The sequence below is a fragment of the Phodopus roborovskii genome, unplaced genomic scaffold (assembly GCF_943737965.1).
Source record: "Phodopus roborovskii unplaced genomic scaffold, PHOROB, whole genome shotgun sequence".
Lineage (NCBI taxonomy): Eukaryota > Metazoa > Chordata > Mammalia > Rodentia > Cricetidae > Phodopus > Phodopus roborovskii.
Window position 1 is genome coordinate 3,948,583 of NW_026126563.1, and position 18,105 is coordinate 3,966,687.

An 18,105-nucleotide genomic window follows, 5' to 3' on the forward strand; every position below is an offset into this window, starting at 1 on the left:
AGCCATAGAAGATTAGAGCTCTGAGCACACAGGTCTGCTCCCCTCCCACTGGGCTCCCCCCTCTCTCCCGCGTTTCTCCTGTGAATTTACTCACCTCACACTCCCATCTTCCCGTCACCATTTGTGCAAAGCGTCCTGCTCGCCAGCTCATGTGCAGGCTGTCCGCATTCACTCACAAAGGCCTTACAATTAAAGGACAAAACTTGGTGTCACTTGTGTCAACTGGAATTAATTGTTAGTTGGTATTCCGGGCTGTATACTTAATGAACCCTCCCTTTGGATCTACTTTTCCTTGTCCTCCTCTGTGAAGATGTAGTTCCATGGTAAAAGAAAGAGAAGGAACACATATATGTATGCACGTATGTATGTATATTTTGTACATATTTGTATATATGTGTGTATACATACATACATACATACATACAGACATATTCATCGAGCTAGCTTACAGATCCTAGAATTTAGTGTTTCCTGAGTTTCAGTCTAGAAGTGGATCTTGGCACTGTTGTAGCAATGTGTTTTTGTAGGATGTTTTAGTATGCTTTGTGATTGAAAGCATAACTGTAGGCCAAATTAATGTCCTGGAAAGGAAAACTGACTAATGGGCACTGTTATATTTTTAATATAGTAAGAGGGGAGGGTTAAGGAAGTCTGAAGGTAACCGGATAAAGAAAGCATCTAATTGCAACTAAAAAAATTGGTTTGTTTAAAAGTCCTTTGCCTTTCTCTTCCACTCTTTAAAGTCATACAGAGACCCAAAATAATTGAACAGAGCTGACCGAAAAACATCATATAGGTTGTTGTTGTTGTTGTTAGTATTATTATTATTATTCAGAGTGCCCATCACTGTGAACAGTGAACACTGTTGGTGTATGATTCATTTAGACAGTGAACACTGTTGGTTCGCTGGCGACCATAGATTGGTTAATTGGATCTGGTCACTGTTAGATGGTTGTCTCTGATGTCTCTCTATCATTTCTATGGAGTATTTCTATTTCCGCATCAGAAGCTATTCCAGCTCTGGTATTGGCTTTTCATGACCAGGAATGCTAGATCATTCTAAGGGATTACTGTATGTATGAATCATGCTTTTCCTGTTGGGTGAATTGGCTACCTTCACATTTCCTTTCAGTGAATTCTGTCTCCCATGTAATTGTTCATAAGGCATTTTCCATTTTATTTCCTTAACAGGAAAATTTATATCTTATTCAAAATCTTACCATTGTTTTCTATGCTCTTCACAAAGCGTGAGCAGCCTTCAAACTTTATTCTTTGTCCCATCAGTGCTCAATCTGGGTATACATAGTGTTCTTAAGCCAAGTTATTACCTTTTCTCACAGCTACTTCCTGCAGAGAACAAACTTTTTCTTCAAGAGTAGCCTAAATTCTTGTTACCTGTTATAATAACCAGTTTCAAAAATAGAGAAAACAACAAACAAACAAACAAAAAGCTTCCTGTGAACCTGGTATGCAAACTCTGAAATGAATACCTAGCTGAGTGATAAGGCAGCTTCCTGCTGAGCTGAGCGCTCTTCAGTATGGTCCATTTAAAATAATCTGCTTTCCTCTCCTGCAGATTTGTTTTCTTTGGACTCTGGGTACCAATAATATCATGTAGCATGTGTTGTTTTGCGTTTGACTTCATTCAGCTGGCATGATCTTCTCACACTTCATATATATTATCTATGACATGTATTGCTACTTCTTATGACTAGCTAATATCACATTCTAAGGATGTAGCATAGTTTATCCATTCAGCATTTTGCAGACATCTGGCTTTTCAGGCATCATGTCTTACACTAACTGTAAACTGTGTAAGTGTTATATCAACACACAAGTTTTTTGAAGCCCGTGGGTCTATATCTGAAAATGAGATTATTGGTTCATGTGGTAACAGGGTTTAGGTTTGCTGTACCTACTAATAGTTTTGCATAATGGCTGTGCCATTTTCCCCTTAATCTTCTCTAATAGTGTGTTCTGTTTGACATGGTCTTTTAAAATGTGTAGCCAATCTAGCGAGTTTGAATGAGGTGTCCCTTTTGGAGGTTTTGAGTAGATTTCCCTGTAGATGAATGGTTTAATTTGCTCATTGGCTCTTTTTGTATCTTCTAAAGAAAATTATGATCCATAACCTTTGCTGACTTTTGAGTTGTATTTTATTGTTTAGTTTTTGATTTCTACATACAATTTTATATATGATATGTATTACAATATATTTTCATAGACAAATGTTCATTTCTAAGTATTTAAATGTTTCATGCTTTTTGTTTCTTAGTTATTTTTCCGTTGCAGTTGACTGTTGGTCTTTTATTCTGTTTACTTTGTGGAGTGACAGCTTTCATAGCACTTTTCAAAAATTCTTATTTTTGTAAATTTAGTATTAGTGTTTTTGTTTTGTTTTGTTTACAAGTTTAAGTCTTACGTTCTTCCTGTCCCCACCCCATAATAATTATCATGAATTTGTACTTTCTTAATCTTTGAAACATTACCAAAGAGTTTGGCCTTTTTTTCCTATTTTGGTTAAATTTTATTTCAGTGTTCTGGTTTTTACCTATTTCCTGATCTTTTGTGTTTTGTACTTTTTGTAGTTATTTAAGATAGTGAAGTTAGGTTTTCTGTTTAAATATAGATGCTTACCAATAAGATTTCCCCTCAACTCTCAATGCCTTTCCTGTTGAAGGAGATCTTAACCAGGACATGCCGTGCTATGCAGATCTTCTGTCCTCTTCCTTACTTGGGCCACATAAGTTCTGATACTTTCATTTTTCATATATATTTTTATTTTCTTTGATCCACTGCTTATGTATGAAAATATTCTTTAATTGGTATAGTCTATAGTTTATTTTTGAAGATTTGCCACCAGCAGCCAGAAGAGGGCGTTGGATTCCCTGTGATGGTAGTTACAGGCAATAGTGAACCTCCTGCCTTGGGTGCTGGAACCAACCTCCATTGCTATCCCGTTAAACCTAAACCTATTAAAGAGAGGCAGGCATTGTCAGCTGCTTGGCCATCGCTCCAGAACTTAATCTTACAAGCCTTGAGTTTATCACACGGAGTACTTCTGTGATTGCTATCTTGTGCACTGTGCGGCTTTCTCTGTCTGTTGGACAATCTTGGGGTCTATGCTGTGCACTGGACATTGTCTCAGCTGTGTTGAATGTTTACTACAAGGCCTGGGGGGGGGGGGCTTAAGCTCCTTAAAGTTTATTCTGCTTTACCATTCAGTTCTGTCAGTTTTTGCTTGTCTTATTAGGTGTACAAATATGTTTTTATTGTTTTCCATTCTATCTCCACCTTTTCTTCATTAAAATTCCCCTTTCCTCTCTTCAGTAACTGTCTCTGCCTTAGTAATCTACTTCGTATAATACTGGTGTATCGATATTGTGTACTAGCATATTCATGTTGTATGTACTAGGGTATCCGTGTTGTGTGTACTAGCATATCCATGTTGTGTATACTAGCATATCTGTGTTGTGCATACTAGCATATCCATGTTGTGTGTTCTTGAATGTCCATGTTGTATACAGGGGCAGGAGCTGATGCAGAGGCCTTGGCGTACTACTGCTTACTAGCTCGCTCCTCATGACTTGTTCTGCCTGCTTTCTAACAGCATTCAGGTCCAGCAGCCCAGAGGTGATGCTGTCAGAGTGGGCTGAGTGCTACCACATTAACCGTCAAGGCAATGCACCATAGGCTTCCCCATGCGAGGACATTTTCTCCATTGAGAACTTAGGTCTTCCTGCCTAAGGCAGCAGATACTTTCATCCTGAGTGAGTGGTCTCCCCAGTCCCTGAAATGTCTTTATTGTTAAATACATTTTCAGACCTCTGTATTTTGATTACCTGCCGTGTTTAAGCCTGTTTTTTCCATTTGACTGTTGACATGTTGGATTCATGCTATTTACAACTTGCCTTTTTGACAGGTGTTTTTCTGTACATCCTTATGTGCCTTTTGTTTCTCTGTTTCACCTCATGCTGTTTTATTTTGTACGTTAAGTTGGCATTTTCTTATTTATCTTTTTAATTCGATTTGTAATTCCACACACACACACATACATACATATATATATATATGAGTATATAATATATATTTATATATAATTTATACATGCATGTAAATCTTATGTATTTAAATTTTCTTAATTTTTACCCTGGGGAATGACAATAAACATTGTAACTTACATTATTACAGTTTGTTGAATACCAAATTAATTTCAACTGTACTCAGCTTTGCTCCTGTGTAGGTTCATTCTCTCTTTATTTTATTACTATGATTCAGGATTTTTTCTTTTAATACAGTTTATGTTCTGTTGTAATTGTTGCTTTAAGTCAGCATCTTTCATCCCACCAAGATATAAGAGAGGTAGAAATAAAAGATAATTTTATATTTTCTTATCATTTATCCAGGTAATCACCATTAATAGTGTCTTTCATTTCTTCATTTGTAAGTAAATTTCTGCCTCTTTCCTCTCAATTTTAACCTGGAGGATTATCTTGAAGGGCTGATTTGATTTGCTCTCTATGAATGCTGTGACTTTTATTTGTCTGGCTCTGCCCTCACAGCTCCTTGTGTTTGCATTTATATTTTTTGGTTTATACAAACATTTCCCTCCCTCCTTACCTCCCTCCCTCTGTTTAGTACTTTGCTTATGATTTTTTCCTGTCTTTTTTGTGCGGGGTTCTCCAAGGGTAGCTTGTACACAGCCATTTTTAACAGTTTAAGTTTTCCCCAATGTCACATTCTAAGCAGACAGGTTTGAAAATTCCTGTTTCCATGTGCTTGACAGGACTTTCCATTCTCCTTTTTCCCTTCTCCTAGTCTTCCTATTCCAAAGTTTTGGGCTCCATTACTTTTGTGAATGCTTTTTACTATGTTCTTGTGACCTTTTATGCCATGTTGTCCTCAGTGGTGGATGTTTCTGAACATCCTCTGTTGATCTTAGAATACAGCTTCCCATTGCTTACTGCATCTAAGGTCTCTGTTTCATTTTAGACATATCTTATCACATACATGTTTTCTATGTACCTGTCTTCTAAGATTTTCTTCTAGTTTTTGATTTTGTCTTCAGAAGAGAATTTTGACATTTTTTAAAATCAGAGATATAAATTTAGCTTTTAATGAATTTTTGTTTTTCTGTAATGTCCAGTGTCGGTCCTGGCAGACTTTTTGTATATTATCTATTTTCTGTCTACTATTCTTTTCTCCCACCCTCTGTCTATTTCTTTCTGTTTTTCTACATATGTTTTCATGTGAACATGAGTGTGGTGCTTCTGTGTGTAATGTATGTGCATGTGTAGGAGTGAGTGTGTGTCCACTTGTGCATTTCCAGACATCTGAGGGGGTGTAGGGCTCCTGCTGCCTCAGGCTCTGCCTGTGCCCTAGAAACAGAGTCTGCCCCTGCGTCTGGAGCAGGGCTGTCGGATAGCAGCCCCCAGGGATGCTCCTGTCTCTGTTCCACACACATGGTGCCATCCTTGACTTTTGTGAAGCGGCCTTGGGGATCTGAACTCGGGACGTTACTTCCCCGCTAAGCCATCTCTGCAGCCCCCTTTGTGGCTGCTTTCCATACTTGTCAGGTAGAAGGTGCAAGGGGGCCACTGTGGTTTCTTGTGGACCTTCCATTTCTCTGTAAATCTATTGCCGTTCTTGGCTTAGGTTGTCTGGAACTACCTTTGTTGCCTCTGGTTTTTGGACTTTCTCCTTAGTTTCCCGTATGCTGTTTGCAATTCGTTGAAATTTTGACATTTGTGAATTTATTTAAATTTGGAAATTTTTTTGTTCATTCTTCCTTCTGATTTTGTACCTTCTTCTAGTTTACAACCGTTGGGATTGAGCCAACATAGAATTTTACTGAGTAAACGTTTTAGAGAAAATTATCCATGAAGTTTTTTGTCGTTGTTGTTTGTTTGTTTGTGTTTTGTTTTTGGCGAGTGCCAGCTCCTGAGTAGAGCTTGGAGGCCTGCTGGCCCAGTAGGCTCCCTGTTCCCAGATCTTTAGCATAGCAATTAGGATGTTCATCATGGTACCTTATTTCAGCCTCGATTTACACAAAATGTTATGGAAGAAATCTGTATAAATTATGTATAAAAGTAGAAATCTGTTTTTTGTTGTTGTTGGATTCATTGATTAGTGTTCTGTTTCTTGACATAGCACCCTTCGGTGTTTTAGCACCTGCCGACTTAATCAATAAGGACAATACCAGAATTACATGCTTCAGTAGGAAGAGAGCCTTAATTTATTAATAGCAATTTTTCATTGAGAATTACCTTATTTCTTGAAATACTTCATACTTAGGCATTTTCATAGGCTGTTAACACTTCATAGATATATTTTCTTCTTGCCACTTCTCTATTAATTTCAAGATTCTTTTCCTTTTTTCTTTCCTGTCTCTTTATGTACGGCAGGATGCTTCAAAGTTCTGCCATAATCTCCTAAATAGATGCTATCACAGACATGTGTCAATAGGTCCAGCTCAGCTACTGTAAAATTAAGGATATAGAAGTACATGTTTGTTTCAATTGTGGATTTATATCTAATAATCCTCGTTAAATATTTATTATCTTATTTGAGAGATATACTGTTCTGCCAGCACAATTATGAATTTCTTCTCTATTTTTATGTCATTGCATAGGTCTGTATATATGGTTTGCTATATCTTGAAAAACTGAAATTGAGATTTAGAGACTCCATTTAACTGGTTCATATCGAGAGACCGGGGGTGGGGGTGGAGAAAGAGGAGAGAGAGATGGGGAGGAGGGAATGGGTTTTAGGCTCCTTCTTTTCTTTGTATAGTAGTTGTTCTGCTAATTCTTCATATCTGATCTTCTTTATAAACCCAGGGAGCAGAGCTAATGATGGCCTTGAATAGTTATGGTTAAGGAGGATGTAGCTCAGCCACCCATGATGTTTGGCCTTGAACTGGAAGCTTTCCTGTTATGCACATGACTCCTGCATGGTGTATCTGTGGGTGGTTTCTCGTATGGAATACACCAGGACACACTTTGACCTCCGCTATCCATGCTAGTGACTGCTTTCTCAAGTCATATTTGTAGCTCTTGGGCTTCGCCCCAACCACCTCTTCAGTTGCAAAGTTCTTAGAGTTACTTAGTGGTACACTCTTTAGGTCTTTTTCATAGTAAAATCCGTTGTCATATTCAAGGGAACTGGTATATATGAAACACCCAATAAATGTTAGCCCACCCCTCTGCTTAAATTAGAACACAAACAAAATCCACAACAGCCCTGATGTGGATTGCTGTCAGTGTGATTTAGGATGCCCTTAGTATTTGGAATTTTACAGTGCATTGGTAGGCGTGAGGTACAATAGTATTTACAGTCTCGAGAATGATAATAATTACATTTTCATGTGATCTCTCATTAACTTGAAATGGAATTAACTGTAAAAAAAATTCACTGTCCATTGTAGACATTTGTATTACAATTCTTGGAAGACTATTTTGAATATTACATCTAACATTTTATATCTGTAAAGCACACAACACTGTGCAGAGAGTGCTTATTATTTTTTTTTTCAGAAGTGTGAGGTATAATGTTTTTGTTTCTTTTTGTTACTTCATGAGATTTTTTGTAAATATAACAAAGCTTATATTTGTGGATTAGCAGTTATCCAGAAAAGCATAATAATTACTTTTTGAACATATAAAATGATTTTGTGCTAAGTAAAGTTGTGTGATGTTGGTAGTTTCACTGAGGCATTGTCTCGGGAATCCCAAGCCAGCCCTGCTGTCACTCTGAGTAGATGCCTTTGAATGTCTGACCTCCTCCCTCCTCCCCCCTCCCACATGCTGGGATTGCTGGCATATTCCACTGTACTTGGACTGTGAGATGCTCTGTGTCAAACCCAGGACGTTATGCATTCCAGGCAAGCATTTCTGTAAATGAGGCACATCTCCTGCCTTCTGTAACAGAAGGATCTATTTGAAATGTGTTGGGCAGGGCAGTACATGAGATAATTAGAGCCAAAAGGATGACAGAATGCCATGAGGTATGTTATAGATATTTAAGATGTAATGAAAGATACAGGTTTAGTTTTGTTTTTCCAGGAACCTGTCCTGGAACTCGCTCTGTAGACTAGGCTGGTCTTGAACTCACAGAGATCCACCTGCCTCTGCCTTCGGAGTGCTGGGATTAAAGGTGTGTGCCATCAATCCATCAATGCCCAGCAGATAGTTTTCTTTCTTTCTTTCTTTTTTTTTTTTTAAACCTACCTAGAAATTATTTTGTAAAAGAATTTTAAGAAATATATTTTTGCTCTTTACTTGACATCCCGTTTAACTTTGGGAGGTGAACCAAACAAATCTCGTGTGGTTGATGTGGTTGCATATTTTTCTCTTTATTTTCAAAATAAAATGTTGGTAGGTTCATATACCTTGGGACTTCTAGTTACTTTTTTCCTAGTTTACTCATTCGTCATGCTTGTATATGATGGGCAGATTATTTGCTTTCACCCATGTTTACGATGACACAGGTTGTCTTACTTTGCCTTTTTTTTGCTGCTGTGACAAATACAATGGCCAAAAGCAGCATGGGGACGACAGGGTTAATTTTCTTAGTCTTTTGGTTGTCAGACATGGAATTCTGCACAGGTACCCAAGTCCCTAGCCCTCATGCAGAGGCATGAAAGAAGGCTGCTCACTGGCTTTCTGTGCCTAGATGGCTCAGCTTGCCTTTTTATCCAAGGAGGACCCCCTTTTTGGTCTGGGCTCTCCCACATGAATGGTAAGTGCCCTGTAGACTTGCATGCTGGCCAGTCTGGAGACATTGTCTGAGTGGAGGTTCTCTCTTCCCTGATGACTCAGCTAATGTCATGTCAAGTGAGTGTATGTTCATTTATACATAGGTATTTTCCTTGTTAAATACTATACACTTTGATAACCCCTATAAGAAGGAAAAATGCTCTGTTCTTTTTGTCTGTTGCTAGAATTTCACTTATTCATTTGTTCCTTTTGAAAAGGAGTCGCTACATCTTAATGACCTTGTTTGTGAATGCAAGGCATTGTATGCTTTGAGTGGTAGGGTAGCCATTGTAAACAGAGCTCTGTGGCAAGGTCTCTGGGCAGGAACCCTACTTTTGCATTTCCAGCTTCTTTTCTCCATTTTCTCTAAAAAGTCAGAGTGGCTTATCTTCTTCCAGCCTTAATTCCTTCTCTTGTCCCACTGGTTGATAATGCCCACCTTGTGTTGTGATGGAATTTTAAGTAGCCATTGAGGAAACAAAATGACCCGTAAACTATAAACATAACGTATTATGTTTACTTTTATTAAAAAAGATGACTTTTAATTATTCTAGAAAGCAGTAGAGATTAAGATAAAATCAGCTAGCGTGAATTCACTTTGTTTCAGGCAATACATGCTTTTGTTGGTGTGTGTGTTGGAATACAAAATACTGAAAAGCTACACATAAAGAAATGATGCTTTCTGACACTTCTATCCCTTTAAAATGTAATATAACATGGACAGTTTTTCTTGTACTTGTAATTAATACAAAATCTATGATTATGCCACTGTGCTCTAATGTCTGAGCTAATCTCAGTACTCACTGGGTATGTGGCTTTTTTGCTGTCATGCCACACTCCCTTTGGAGGACATCTCCAGAGATAGGCAAACTACATCCAAGTGCCTTCTGCTGAGCAGAATTGGATGCTTTGTCCAGAGAGCATTAGAGAGGGTCATGACCTGAGATGTGGTGTAAATAGGCTTATGTGCTGTTGGTATGCAGAATGACTTGTCAGAAAGAGAAACTGGAAGTCACAGCACTTAGGTGTAATAGTTTGAAATAGTTCACAAAAGTAGAAAGAGAAAGTAAGGTCTTAGGGGAGAAACATATGAGGAACAGTGGATTTATGGGCGTGAGGGTGAGATTAGTACATTGAAGCATGGTACAGTTGGTAGATTTAGGTATTCTGTAAGATGATCAGTGATAAAAGACCTGTGACTGAGTATCAGACATGTCTTACTACTACTACTACTACTACTACTACTACTACTGTTATTATTACTGTATTCTGCCTGCATGTATGCCTGCAAGCCAGAAGAGGGCACCAGATCTCATTTCAGATGGTTGTGAGCCACCATGTGGTTGCTGGGAACTGAACTCAGGAGCTCTGGAAGAGCAGCTGGTTCTCTTAACCTCTGAGCTGTCTCTCCAGCCCCTCAGACATGTTCTTATGTATCATCTCTTCAGATGTGAGAAATCGCCTTGGAAAGCATGAGTGGAGATTGATGTTTAGACTTCCCTGTGAAGAGACTGTGCTTGATGTTGAACTTTATGTGTGAAGATAGAACATGCGCGTAAATAAAATCGCACTCAAAGAGGATAGGTTGAGCACGGGAAAGCCCAGTGGTGTGGGTTAGAAGTGCTCAGAAATGGTTTAGAATTAGCCTTGACAGTGAAGTCATTAGCTCATCATCAGTATTGTCTAGAAATATGACTCAGGGTTAAGAGCACTGGGTACACTTGTAGAGGACCTGTGTTTGGTTTCCAGCCCACATAGTGGCTATCGACTGTCTCTTACTCCAGTACTGAATGCGTATAGTATACTTACATAGGTGTAGGCAAAGCATTCCTACACAGAAAGCAAAACGAAATATTCTTTTGGCATAGAAAGTAGTAATAAACCATGCATTCACACTTTGCTGAAACTTTTTTGTACTGTAGATGAAGCAGGAGCTATCTGTAGAAACATGTTTGCACACCTTTTTGTACTGTTGATAAAATAGGGCTTATCTACAGAAACATGTTTGCACACCTTTCTGTTCTGGCGATCTAGCTGGATGTATCTGCAGAATCGTTTTTGCACACCGTTTTATGCCTTGGGGACAAATCTTTCACTTTACTGTCTTCAGCTTCTCATGGGCCATTGTGGTCCTGTCTGGGCCCAGGCTCCATCATCTACCTTTTGGACACACTGCAGCATTCTTCTGGTCTCCCTTTCAGTGTCTCGTGGTTTTTACCCACCTGTTTTTAACCTCTTCACTTGCTCAAATACCCTTGTGATCACAATACAAATTTGCAGCTGTTAATTGAATCTGCTGTCTTATTTCTCTATTCTATATAGTCACGCATATCCACTGGTTTCTGAGTAACGAATGTGGGTACTACAAGGAGCCATTATTCTGCTCATGTGTAGGTATTAGTAGAAATGAACACTGATCACAAAAACAATCTGTAATTTGTCATAAGCAACTACACTATTACAAATTGCTATTGCAAAAGTATAGTATTTTATAACTATGAAATGCCATTCATGTAAGGTTAGTTTTAGAATGCTTATATGTTTAATAAAAATAGTATATCCTGCAAAATAGAAAAAAAATCAAGCATTTTAAAGTAATATGTACCTCCAGAGTGAAATAGCATCACATTAAATGTATTTTTTAATATTTTGAATAAACGTGAGAAAATAGATAATGTTGGGTATCTTTAAGAACCATTATTTGATCGTTTAGCCATAGAGGGTTTATTTTGGGAATAAATTGGTCTGTTCTATGTTATATATTGTGAATATATTTAATGATGAGTATTAATTCTCTCAGTTCCCCCTAATTTTGCACACACAATTTGTTGCTTTTTACTGAGCAGTGCTATTGGTCAGGGGAAATCTCTCAGATTCTAAATTGTTATGAGAGTTGTGAGTGTATCCTTAGCCTTTTTCTTACTTACTGGTTATTGCTGGTTCTCTATGAATCCATCTTCACATTTTGGCTTTTTTTGTTCATTTGTGTTCCTTCACACCAAGACTGGAAATGTGCGTTTCACATAGAGGTCAAAACTCCTGTATTCATCGTTCTTCTCTTCCATCACATCTCTTTGAGTTCAGAATCACTGTGTGTTAATTTGTTCTGTGGTTTTCCTATAGCAGAAACTCTTGTGATGGTCACTCAGTTGTCACGGGAAGCATTTTTCTCTTTTACCATGCAGAGACATGGGGATGGCCCACCTAAAGAAACAGTCCTAGCCCAAATCAAGCCTTGTAGTTCTTGCTTTTGAGCTTCCAGCTTAACACGCACCATAAGTGGCACAGTCACAGCATTGCACACAAAGATCCCTGTTTTCCAAATAACGTTCAGTGAGTGTTGATTCTGCACACTTGCTATGTGTGCTGTGACAGTGATATTGGCTGGTGCAGGAAGTTTCAGAAGTGCTTATGTTCTCTTTACTCTCAGTGTTCACCGGCATGCGCATGACAGTGAGTGAGGCCAAAGTCTTCCCCCTCACACACGTGTTGTGTGATGGTAGTCTTTCCTCCTTCGGTGTCATAGTTTTGGCATGCTTTAATTTTGTTCCTGTGGCCTTTAAGGGCCCACAGTATCAGTAGAAGTGAGTGTGTGGACAGTTCTTTAGGTAAGTGATTTTCACATCAGTGTTGCCTGAGGTGGCTTATTGGTGACATTCCTAGGTGCTGTCATGTGTGAATTGCACTTTTACTCCAGCTTTTGTTCACATCTCTTACGCTCAAAAGGAATGTAGGCATTTTGCAGGTAAAATTCTCCATCTGATCGCCTGTCTTCCTAGTTGAAACCTGATGCCCTTCTGTGAATATGTGTTGCTTTTATTGGTTGATGAATAATTCTGTTTGGCTAATTGCTACGCAGTATATAGCTATGCAGGAAATCCAGAGTTATGGAGAAAAGGTAGTTGGAGTCAAGGAGATGGCATGCAACTGCTGGGAAAACAAGATGTCAGGTAAAAAGCCACAAGCTTCGTCTCAAATATAAAATAATAGAAATGGGTTCATTTAATTGTGAGAGTTAGTAATATGCCTGAGCCATTGGCCAAACAATTATAATTAATATTAAGCCTTAGAGTGGTTATTTGAGAACTGGCAGGTGAGAGGAGAAACCTCTAACCAAAGAAACGAAATTGCAATGATATATTATTAATGATTTAATAAAGCTGGCCTGAGGGTTCAGAATACAAAGCCAGCCACAAGCCGTAGAGGCCATCCTTTAGGCAATAGAGAAGGCAAAGGAATTCCTTACAGTAGAGAGCCCATTGGCTACATCACCTTATTAACAGCTCTGAAATTTGTTACCTTCTCCATTTTCCACATTTATTTCATTATTTAATAAAGGCACTGGAGATAAGAGAGCAAAATGAGCCACAGCCATAGAGCCAGGCAGTTGAGATATATACCTTTAATCCCAAGACTCAGGATATAGAAGCAGATGGATCTCTGTGAGTTCAAGGCCACCCTGGGTTACACAAAAGTGACTCAGTCTAGAAGAATAACAGAGCTCACACCTTTAATCCCAGCACTAGGGAGATATAAAAGGAAGAAACAAAGGGTCTCATGGGAAATTTAGTTTCCAGACAGGAAAAGCATTTGCATCTGAGGATTCATTGAGCCAGGATCACCCTTATAGTCTGTGCTAGTGGTAGGAGCTCATGGCTGGCTACCTCGCTCTCTGAGCTTCATGTTGAACCCCTATATTTGTCTCTGGGTTTTTGTTATTTGTGTTACACCAAATCATCTACCAGATTTTGTTGGGGACCATGCTGATAGCAAGGTTTATATTTGGCTCTTCTACCCTGCCTCTCATGATGCCAGTACATACAGGATTTCCCCCTTTATTACAGCTCTCCTATGAAATCCCTCTTTTGCTCAAGGTCATTTGGAATTGGAGAATGCACTTAGCATCTTCACCTTCACCCTATACTAAATGGCAGAGCCAGGGTTGACCTTCTGCCTTCGTGCTGGCCTTCCCCAACCTGTCACGCTGCCCTTAGAGTTGTATTTTTTTGCTTAAAGGGCCAACATTACTCTTGATGGTTTAATATTGGGTTCACAATCACCAGAAGTAGGTCCAGAGGTTATACTGTGGACACTTGCTTGTTTTCATTCATTAGCTTTTGCCAGCCTGTCTCCCCGCCTGCTTGCTGTGACATTTTTATTTCGTAGGGATTTAATAGTCCATAATTTGATTACTGAGTGAGACATGTCTCCTGCGCAGCTGTGTGGGGATACCTGGATGGATGAGTGCGCATGTCTTACCCTGGCCGTGTGAGTGCCAGGGTCCTGCTTGTAGTGTGTGTCAGATAGTGTGGCTTGCAGTGGCTTCTCCCCAGAAGTGTCCGTGTCCTTTGGAAGGCCTTGCTCTCAGCAGAACTTGGAATTTTATGCAAAGTTGAGCCCAGTTAGTACTTACATTTGAGAAATTTCTGGAGAGTTGTAAATGAAAATCCCACAAAGACAGAAGAATAGAATTGAAGGCAAGCAGCCCTTAGGGCAACATGCTGTTGCAGTCTGTCTGTCTGCAGCAGAAAGTAAGAGGCTCCAGGCTCCAGGTTTGGACATGTCTTTTGGTGTGTGCATTACAGGTGTGTGTATGTTAGAGAGGTAAGCACGCTACAACTGCATTTTCATTTCTTCTCATATCTTTCTGTGCTTATGATGCTATGTTTACTTTGATAAAGCAGATTGCCATCCATGACAGTTGAGAGAATGTTAGACTGTTAAAACCTAAAGGACTGATGATGGAAGAGACATCCCCATGATCTACATACAGTGTCGGAAAACTATCTTGAATGGAGGGTTAAGAGATTTATTTTTTGAAAACTAGAGTATTGTACGCTATTGTATTCTCGACACCCAAACCCAGTTTAAGTGACATGATTTCATGCATTCACAGTGACTTGTGTTAATCCCGATGATGTGAGGAGAAAGACCTCTGACCCAAATCATCATCCCAAGTTAAGTAAAACAAGCAGTTAATTAAAGCCAGCCTTTTATTCTTGTAGATGTGGTACATCTCTAAGGCAGGGTTCAAGAGATCAGCGTTATATGTGAGGGGGACAGGTTTTTATAACTCTGGGTAGGCAGGGGTTTTTCAGATGGGAGATTGTCAGACAAAATGGGATGGGTGGGGTTGCAGGAGCAGAACACAAGCCTAACAAGTTGGTCATAATGACCCCGGAAACAAAGAGCAGACTGCAAGGCAGTTGTAACAACAGGGAGTCATAATAGGGTACCCATCACAACCTTTTAAAACAAAGGTAGGGTTGCAGGATGGTCATCACAACCTTTTAAAACAAAGGTAGGGTTGCAGGATGGTCATCACAACCTTTTAAAACAAAGGTAGGGTTGCAGGATGGTCATCACAACCTTTTAAAACAAAGTTAGGGTTGCAGGATGGTCATCACAACCTTTTAAAACAAATTGGCATGGTTGCAGAGTCTTGGAACAGGCAATGCAGAGCCATTTGCAGTTAAGATACAGGCGGAGCATAGCTGAATCTGGGAGAAACAGAGATTTAATCGGAAACAGGACTGAGCCCAGTTTGCCTTTACTATAAGATGGCTTTTAAGTCTAAGAATTTAGCTAGACTGACTCATTACTTGCAAATAAGTTAGCTAATCATATTTTTACAATGACACTTTTACATTATTGTATGTGTGTTGGGGGGCGGTCTGTGTGTGCACATACATGCATATGCATGTGCATGTGGGCCTGAACTTGTGAGCTTGCTTGTGAAGGTCAAACATCAGTTTATGAGAACTCATTCCCTTTTCTACCACATAGGTTCTAGGGATTGAACACAGGTTACCTTTCTACGGTTAGGGGTCGATGAGCAGCGCAGCGAGCCCTCTGTCTGACTGACATGTCTCTTCGGCTCTTAGGGGCTGCCTTAGTGCACAGGACCCAAACTGATCTCTTTCCTTGAACCAGCCTCACCCCTTTTCTTCTACACCAGGATGAACTTCCTTTTGTGGCCTCTCCATCAGAGCCCACATACAGTCCCATCAGGCTGTGGTTAGCTATATATCGCTCCTTTTTGTAACCAGTTTTCCTTTTCATACCTAGAGATTTATATGTCACACCTCACTCGTGTGTGCGCGCGCGCGCATGTGTGTGTGTGTGTGTGTGTGTGTGTGTGTGTGTGTGTGTGTGTGTGTGTGTGTGTGTAGTGAGACAGACTGGGAGATACAGAGACAGAGAATGAGCACACTCCTGTTAAAACAGAAGCCACACAACTCACCCGTTTGAATACCCACAGTGGCGTTTCCTACAGACTAAAGCCATGGCCATTAGGGTCTGGCCCAGCATGACTCTGGCCTTCCTGGTCTTCTCTACCCCATTCTCCCCACCCTGGCCTCTGTGCCACTTTACTCCACTGAACTTCCTCCTCAGGGTTGTTAGGCAAGTCCCAGCTGTCAGATGTCTGTGGTGCCTTTCTTCTTACAGTAAACATCACTCGGTGCTCATTTAATGGTAGCGTTCTTCATCCTCTCTCATTTTCTTCCTTTTGTTTTTCTTTTCCCACTGACCATTACATAAAGTGCTTTCTGTTTTCCCTCGTTGCCTGCCTTCCTCACTAGAACTTACGTTTCAGCAGAGGAAGGATTTAATGTGTTCATATATCTGACATACCTGCCTAGATCTAGCCTTTTCTGTGCCCAATAATGGTTCTATGATGAATGTGCGAATGAAGAGGACATATTCATGATTACAGTGTCAATGAATGAAGAATATTACAGGCTTTGTGGCACTTGCCTTACTCTTCTGTTGTGGCTATAATATGAAACTTCCATGGAGACCTGATATTACGCAGGTTCCTGTTTTGGTGCAGAACTCACCTACTACCTGGCACATAACAAGTGACAGCTAGCATGCTGGCATAGAGCTTGAGGGCCCAGAAAATGCGTGCTTCTCTGCAAGGCCTTTCAGCTGGAGCTTATTTTGGAGGGACAGTTTTTGTTTCCAGGTGTACCTGTGGATTAAGTTAAAAGTACAAAGTCAGTATTCTATTTATTCTATTTATCCCGTGGATGGATGTAGGATAGACTTTCACACATCTCTGTCATTGGCCTCTCTGTGCTCAGCCACGTATGTTTTCCATACATATTTTTGTTAACCCCATAATTATATTCAACCTATTACACTACTCATATTTTAAATAGGAAAAGATAAAGAATTGTCATTTAAGTTAAACTGCTTGAGCAGATATTTTTTCAGTTGAACATAAGTTCATGTTCCAGTATGCACACATTTTCTATTCCCCTTGAAATTTTCTTTTCAGGCTTAGGGCATGTGTTGGGTGAGACTCTCCTTCCTTTGGGGTTGTTCTCCTGTGTAGTGCGATATTTTTTTGCTTAATTTTTTTTTTTTTTAAAGACCTTAGCATTCTAATTAATAAATGGTTCTCTATTTAAAAAAACTACACTGTGGTTTCTGAGTTCAGATCTCTTAAATTGTACTTGGTCATGTAAATAAGCTGTGCTTTGCAACTTTGGGTTTTTAACCTTTGCTCTTTGCTATTAGCTTTATGTTTTTTTAATTATTGGAAAATGGAGGACACTAGGAAAGTTATGACTTAAATGGACTGTTGTTATTACTGTATTCTTTTTTCAGGAAATGAAAAATGTTATTTATTCTTTCCAAATCAAGCAGAAACAAATATAGAACATCTTATGCTGTTGTTTTTTGGCTCACCACTTAATATTATCACAGTTTGATTCTTTAAATGTGATTATTATCTTTCCATTATGATGATTGATGACATGACCAGCTCTTCATGGTTGCAAACATCCATCGTCGTAGTTGTTATTGCCTACTATATGAAGTAGAATGGTGTTTCCAGTGCATGCAAGTTTAATTGAATAATGAAGTAACAATCATTTAATAATGCAAATATATTATTTCCTACCTACACACTTTCCTAATATTGTGTGAAAATAAGTATATGATATTTTCAGAAGCATGGTTTTGTGATTCTAGAGACATTCTGCTTTTGGTTTTTGTTGCAAATCTCTTCTGAGAGGCTGCAGTCCTTCACATTGCTCACATTTCCCATCTGTGCAAACATGTCCAGATGAATCCACTGTTTAATGTTAAGAGTCTTATAACATGCCAATTTGATTTGTAGCCTTTCATATCATAGAATGCTAATTAAAATCATATTTTTGCATGTGTCATGCCTTTCATGTACATATGCAAATAGATTCAGTTGCCTTTTAGCTATTAGTAATTAACTTTATGAAGGACAGCTGTAATACATAATTAACAAAAATGTTTGCAAGCCCTTTACACTCAAAGTTACAACAGGAAATCCACGCCCCCATTTTCAAATTAGCCTTTTTTTGTC

The 18,105-nt window shown here is 39.1% G+C and overlaps 1 protein-coding gene across 1 annotated transcript in view; it reads left to right on the forward strand.

The window, feature by feature from the left end:
• Positions 1-18,105, forward strand: part of Znf407 (zinc finger protein 407) — a 336,809-nt gene that overhangs the window by 102,086 nt on the left and 216,618 nt on the right. The gene's annotated exons all lie outside the window — the stretch shown is intronic.